The sequence below is a fragment of the Tupaia chinensis genome, unplaced genomic scaffold, assembly GCF_000334495.1.
Source record: "Tupaia chinensis unplaced genomic scaffold, TupChi_1.0 Scaffold145367_1, whole genome shotgun sequence".
Taxonomy (NCBI): Eukaryota; Metazoa; Chordata; class Mammalia; order Scandentia; family Tupaiidae; genus Tupaia; species Tupaia belangeri.
Window position 1 is genome coordinate 1509882 of NW_006205228.1, and position 7206 is coordinate 1517087.

Consider the following 7206-nt stretch of genomic DNA (forward strand, 5'->3'; position numbering starts at 1 on the left):
TCTGGAGGGTGGTGTTGACACTGGGCACTTCTGATCCAGGCCCAGCTGGGATATGCTGTCACTCCATGTTCCACTCAAGAAACACAGGTGGACTCTTTAGACCCCCTCCTTCCCCAATGAGCTGTGAATTTGGACTTCTAATATCAAATGAGGGAATCATGTGTGATACTTATAACTTTGGAAGATTACGAAGTTGATCATTTGGTCCTTGGCACAATAAGCCCAGGATGGGAGCTACTGGTGCTTCTTGTTGTACCTGTAAGAGCCACTTCCCAAACATGGAAGGTTACCTCCATTATGGTCCCAGTGAGTACCTGGAGTCAGATGATTGAATGAAAGCTGGCAGATGCCTACTTTACGTGTCAGATATTTGTGATAAGAATTTTTAAATGGGCATTTGTTTTATTTTGGAAAAAATGTTCATATGAAATAATTGCAATTTGTGGAAGACAGCATACAATCTCATGGCTTCACTCACAGTTTTCCTGATCTTAAGTTAGAAAGAAAATGTACTCTGAAAATCAGAGTAGGAACTTTTGGCTTCTGTTGTTGGAAAGTGGAAGAGAAAGGAAAAAGAAACTTTGTTTTTTCAAAATTGTGACCTTCTCCATGTTCCCTGATAGGTAGGGGATTTTCAGTTGTGTGAGCTCTTGTGAGAGTCTTAGAATCAAGATAATTTTTTTTTTCCTTTTGAGAAGATATTTGTTGCTGAGTGTCTATTTCATATATTAAGGAAGATAAGCAGTTTTCTCCTATCCCTTCTTTTTTTGAGATGAAAGAAGTTATCAGCCAGAGCTGGAAGTTAATCCTGTTTACCTACACAGATCTCTGTTTCATCCTTGGGAATTTTATTTTGAATCAAAGTCTGGTTTTTGCCTGGTAGAATTGGTGTGAAGAGCAAGAGAGATTGGACAGTCCCCTCAGATTGGTTTACTGGTGGTTAATTTTTTAAGTATACATGCACTCATGTGGAAGATGCATTTGATATTAATATTGCTTAGCATAATTCTCGCTTAAATGTAAAATTCTGGTTGGTATAATAGGCTCTCCCTGCCACGTCTTCCTGCCTCAGCCTGCCAACTGGGGCTGTAAGTGTGTGCCACCATGCTTAGCTGTTGTAGATGGGATTTGGGGTTCCCTGTGCTGCCTGGGCTAGCCTTGAGCTTGCTATCCTCTGCCTCGGCCTCCTGAGTCACTGTGATTATAAGTGCACACCACTGCTCCTGCCTTTATGTTGGGCCAAAGATAGAACCCAGCCTCCCATGTGCTATTTGGTACAATAATAGAATTGTCAGATAAAGTCAAATTGTTTTCTATTCCTTTGTGTTGATTTTAAAAGACTTCTTTTAGCCAACTAGATAAATAATAGAAGTTAATTTTGGCCAATTTGGACAATAGAAAGGTACCAAAAAAGAAATCCCCCTCATTTGATGTGATTGATGTCGGTCATATTATGATGATAGGGAGGTCTCTGGATCCTTATTTTTGTTCACATAATAAAAAGCACCTGGTGATTTTAATCAGAAGTCATGAAATATTGATATATTTAATTCTATCTTGGGAACTAAGAATTATTTTACTAGCAGAAAATGACTCTGGTTATATGTATGTGATGTAAAATCACACCTGCTGGTTCAGGCTTGGAGGTGGGTAGGGAAACTGCCTCAGCGAACCATGATCTTTCCATATGTTTGCCAGTTTCCTGTGTCTTTTGCTGTGTGTGGTTTGTTGGTATTTGCTAGCAGATTAACTGTGGCAGGTGCCAAACATTGAAGAAAATTATTAAAATTGAGAAAATGTTCTCCTACCAATTTAACTTGTTCTGTGTATCAGGAAGAAGATATCCACTGTCTTAACTATTGACTGAGGACTGTATTTCTCTCAGAATTTTTAGTTTATTTTTTAATCTTTTTTTTTTTTTTTTTGAGAGGTTTTCGGTATAGGGTGCGTGCGCTTGCCAGAAAGACAGAGAGAGATAGAGAGACAGAAAGTGAGAAATCACCCCCCAGGGGGGATGGTCATGCTGCAGTCCCTTCTCCTCCAGTCTCCTCTCGGGATCTTGGGCACGCACGCACACGTGCCTGGCGTGAGTTTTAAGCCACTGGGTCCGGGACGCGAACCACGGTCGACTATGTGGGAGTCCAGCGACATAGCCATTACGCTAACTGCTGGTTCCCTAATCCTAAAAATGATATACGTTTATCATAAGCAGCTTGAGCAATAAAAGAAACTTTAAGTAAAAATTATCCCAAATCCTAAACTCAGATATTTAGCATTTTGCCATATACTCTTATATAATTTTTCTGTGCACTTGTAACTACATTTTCTTAAATATCCTTACGTAATTCTTCTCTACATTTAGAACTAAATGCATATATGTAACTTTTTGTTTGGTTTTAAATTTTGTCCTATTTCTATGTGGAGGCTTTATTGAGTTTTTTGATCACCAATATACTGCTACAATAGATTTAATTTATTTCTCTGTATAAAAAGAATTGTAGCAAGAGAGTGTGTTCTTTAAGTCTCTGTACCCATTTATGTAAAATGTTCTAAGATCTTCGCAAGAAGATGAGTCTCCTAATAAAGCAAACCTTCGGAGAAATGAGTTGTTTTGAGTAGCCAAATTTTCCATATAGTTTAAGTGTTCAGTTAGCTAATGAATACCAAGATTTCTTAAACATTGTTGTCGGAAAGGTTTTTTAGGTTTCATTGCACAGTTCCCAGCATTGTTAAGCAGATATTTTGACCCAGGGAATCCGGAAATAATATGCAGTAATTTATGGTTCTACCCAGTTCAACAGTGAGCCATAACAGTTTTCATTCTTAAAATATTTGAGAAATTATCAGAGAAATGCAAGTTAAACTACAATGAACCTCAAGACTCACACCTGTTAGAATGGCTATTACTAAAAAGACCAAGGATAATAAGTGTTGGAGGATGTGGAGAAAAGGGAGCCCTGCTACACTGTGGGTGGGAATGTAAATTCGTGCAACCATTATGGAAAACTCTGATTTTGTGATTATACTGTTGACAAATTATAGTATTTTGAATCTTAAATTAAACAGCTCTCTGTCACACTTTAAGATGTCTTTGACACCAGTAATGTACAAAAATGGAGTGGTAGTTGTTGACTCTCACATGAAGAACAAACAGAATTATATGGAGAGAGTTGTTTTAGAGGCATGCTTTCTTATATAAAATAGACATTTTCAAGCAAGCATCCTGATTAAAGACATACTAGTAGATTTAATACTAACAGCAACTGGTAAAGTTAGAGAAACTTATGGCCTAACTTCAGTCTTAAAGAAAAAAATAGGTATGCCTTAATGTCTGTCTTGAACCCTGTAGCTTCTGCAAAGCCCTCACCTAGGTGGTTCAAGCACAGGTCCTGTCCTGAAGGCACTTAAGTGTTAAGGACATCTAAAATGTACCAGAAGATAGCCTTAATACAGGATAGAATGGGAGAATGGCATGAGGTAGGTACAGGCCAAGTGTCACAGAAATTCATGAGATTACTTTCAACAGAAGCCTATAAAAAAGTACTTTCTGGGGACCAGCAGTTAGCGTAATGGCTATGTCGCTGGACTCCCATATAGTTGACCGCAGTTTGTGTCCTGGACCCAGTGGCTTAAAACTCAGGCTGGGCGCGTGTGCATGCATGCCCAAGATCCCGAGAGGAGAATGGAGAAGTGATTGCGGCGTGGCCATCCCCCCTGGGGGGTGATTTCTCGCTTTCTGTCTCTCTGTCTGTCTCTGTCTGGTGAGCATACGTGCCCTATGGCAAAAACCTCTCCAAAAAAAAAAAAAAAGTACTTTCTGGGGCACCAGCAGTTGGCATAGTGACTGTGTCACTGGACTCCCATGTAGTTGACCACGGTTTGAATCCCAGACCCGATGGCTTAAAGGTACATGTGTTCAAGATCCCGAAAGGAGAATGGAGAAGGCAGTGGGGTGTGGCCATCGCCCGTGGAGGGTGATTTCTTGCTTTCTGTCTCTGTCTTTCTAGCGAGTGCATGCATCTTATAACAACAAACCTCCCCCAACCTCAAAAAACAGTACTTTCTGGAGAAGCTGGTCTTGGAAGTGTTCTAGAAGGAGATAGAATAAAGACACCTGGAAATTGATGTCTTTTGAAGGGCAATAGCATATAGAGCTGTATTTTAGTAGCTGAATAAATATATTGATCAAACAAATGAATACTATAAATACAATTAAAAGAGAAACGTACCCATCATCAATAAAATGGCATGTGTCCTAAAACTGTAAATTTCAGGATGGGCCCCTTTAGCACTGGCCATGGGCTACCTGGTGTCATCCCAGTTGCTCCCTTTGTCTGCTCTTCGCCTGTGGGGGTTCAGAATTCTGTCCTGTGTGAGCCAGGACTTCCTGTGTCATACCTTCACACGTTTGTGAATGCTCACCTTTGTTAACAGTCATATCAATATCTGGTAGGGCCTGGCACAGAGTAGGACCTTACTATGTGGGTATACTCAGAAGTGAAGGTGCAAATGAAGGATTGACTATGATGGAATGTCATGCCTTTTTACTAAGTTCATGTTTTAATCGTGAACAGGTACCTGTTCGGATAGTTGCAGCCTGTCCCAGAAAATCGTTGCAATGTCACCACCACAAGCTGGTTTATAGGTAAGACGAAGTGAGTGTGTAGTATTGTAACTTTACTTGGAAATCGCTTAGTTTTATCTTTAGCTCTGATTGACCTGTGCCATTGTTTGATAAGTGAATGATTACCAATAATAGTTGATTTCAAATTAGTTTTTATTTTTTCTCACTTCTTTTCTTCAGTTATTTGGACTAGGAGAGAGGAAGAAAAATTACTTATTTCTACTGTCTTTGTGAAGGTACTTCAAAAAGTTCCTGGAACAATGGATCGAAGTATGAGTTTATTTTAGTGCGAAAAATTTTGAAGTCCATCCATAGTTTTTTCATAATATGCACTTTCCATGGGCTTTTTGAAGACCGCATTATTCCTTGTTTAAAATGTAAAATTCTGTTGGTTTACACAATGCCTTTATGACAAGAGACAGTTCCTGAAGTAGAAATCTTTCCTTAGTATAGTCTTTGTTATTTAATTTTGTTCCCTTTGGTTATAGCTTTTTGGTAATTCCAATCCTTATCGATAAAAATGTAAGTTAACAATAATAATAGTAGTTTCCACTATTGAATATTTAATTTGTACTTGGGTATTTGCTAAAGTCTTCTGCATCTATTATTTTTATTTGATTTTCATAATCATACTGTGAGATGTTGATGAATTTTCAATGTTAGTGATGAGGCTAAATGGTTGCTACAAGGTCACATAGCTTGTACGTTGCTAAGTTGGGATTTGAACTCACATCTGTTTGCCTTCAGTGCTTGAGCCACTGTGTCAGATTTTTCTTTCCTGTTTTTTTCCAAGTATTTGTGATACCTTTTCCTTTGTATATTATGGTGGTATGATTCATTTTTCTTTTAGCTTAAAATAATACACTTGAGTATATTTTTTGACTGTCACTAATACTTTTTCTCTGTTACAATATGTTGGTTTGATACATTATCTAGTTAAAACTTTTTCATTAACTAGTATGTTAATAGTACTTAAAAAATATTTTTTCAGCTAAAGGAGAAAAGTAAATTGTTTTGTTTCACATTATAATATTTTCTAATTGGCAGTTCAGTCCAAACAGGTTCTAATAGTCTTCTGAGGCAGAATCCTAAAATTTAGATATTTCTTGTACTAATTTGTATAAAACAGCATCTCAGATTGTTGTGTGGTGTAACTGCCAAGGGCATTGGGTATAGATAGCAACAAACTGATCCTTTACACAGGGCCAAAAAGCGAAGAGAGGGCAGTATGGTGATTAAGGTGCTGTGGTCAACCACAGTTTGGGTCACAGTCCCAGTCCCAGTTTGAAAATCATGCTGGGCACATGTGCATGCATACCCAAAATCCCAAAAGGAAGATGAAGAAGGGATTACCTTATGGCCATCTATGCTGGGGGGTGATTTCTTTCGCTCCTTTTCATTGTCTCTCTCTTTCTCTCTCCGTGAGTGCACATGCCCTATGGCAAAAGCCTTAAAATTTTTTTTGAAAAGCAAAAAGATTGGTAAATTAGATGAGGAAGACCCAAATACTCGTTAACTGATCTATCATTCATTTTCTATTTAGATTTGCATTTGAAAACCTTGCAATGTGTATGAAAATATTGTTATAAGTAGTCAACATGTATATTAAAAATACAGCCTATCAATTTCATGTCCTAGAATACTGCTGTGGATAATGTTTATTATACATTGGTCTGCCAGCATTTGTGGGATAGGGTGGCATACTTTACAAATCCAGCTGAATAACATGTCTAGACAAAACCAGATGTATAATTATGTAAAATCACAGCTCAGGAATAATGGCTGAAAATTTTTAATAATTATTGGCAACTCTATGCCATTTTATATGACTTTGCTTATATCGTTACAATGTTGACTTATTATTGTAGAAGAGTTAACTTTTATTTTTAGATGAAACAGAGAATGTCCAAATCTAGTTTTCTAAGTAAAATGTATTTTCCATCCTGAAACCTTGTTTTTCGATCTGGAGAATTGAAAAAATTTAGATAATTATTGATTCCAATATTAAACTTGTGCAGAAGTTTTTTGAAATGAGCCTACTAAAATGTCAAAACTTCCACCCTAAATCCAAATTTAAGTGGAGATTAACTTACACTGTGCATGGTATGTATATATATTTTTTAACTTTTTTAAAAAAAGATTTTAGTTTTTTTTAAAATTTCAATTTATTTGCATTCATTCACTGTACATCATTGCAACATACAAAATGAGATTTTCCATCCAGAGTACACTGTATATTGTCTCAATCAAGCACATCAACAAACATGTTATTGTCAGCAAATGATCTTCCATTTCTTGTTTTCTGTATGTTTTGTCCCCCCCTCCCCTGTCCTTGGTTCCCTATCTCTTACTCTCTGCCACCTCCCACTCTCCTCCCATACTGTCTCTGGTATCTGTGTTTGCTTTCTATACCGTTTTCCCCCCACATTTTATTGAATCACCAAAGACCCTAATCAATCCAAATACCCTCATAGCAAACACAGGTGACACACACATTTCCATGAACACAAGTCTAACTTTACGCATCCTATAAAGTAGCACCTAGCTGGGGCTACATATCCTACTGCAGTCATTGAATAGAT

General features: G+C 37.6%; 1 protein-coding gene across 7 annotated transcripts in view; it reads left to right on the forward strand.

Moving 5' to 3' along the window:
- SIPA1L1 (signal induced proliferation associated 1 like 1) overlaps positions 1 to 7206 on the forward strand; it is a 413451-nt gene that overhangs the window by 125714 nt on the left and 280531 nt on the right. For all 7 annotated transcript variants that reach the window (XM_006167962.3, XM_006167963.3, XM_006167964.3 and 4 more), the window contains one exon: positions 4575 to 4645. The gene's annotated coding sequence lies outside the window, so the exon portion shown is untranslated. The remainder of the gene's footprint in view (positions 1 to 4574; positions 4646 to 7206) is intronic.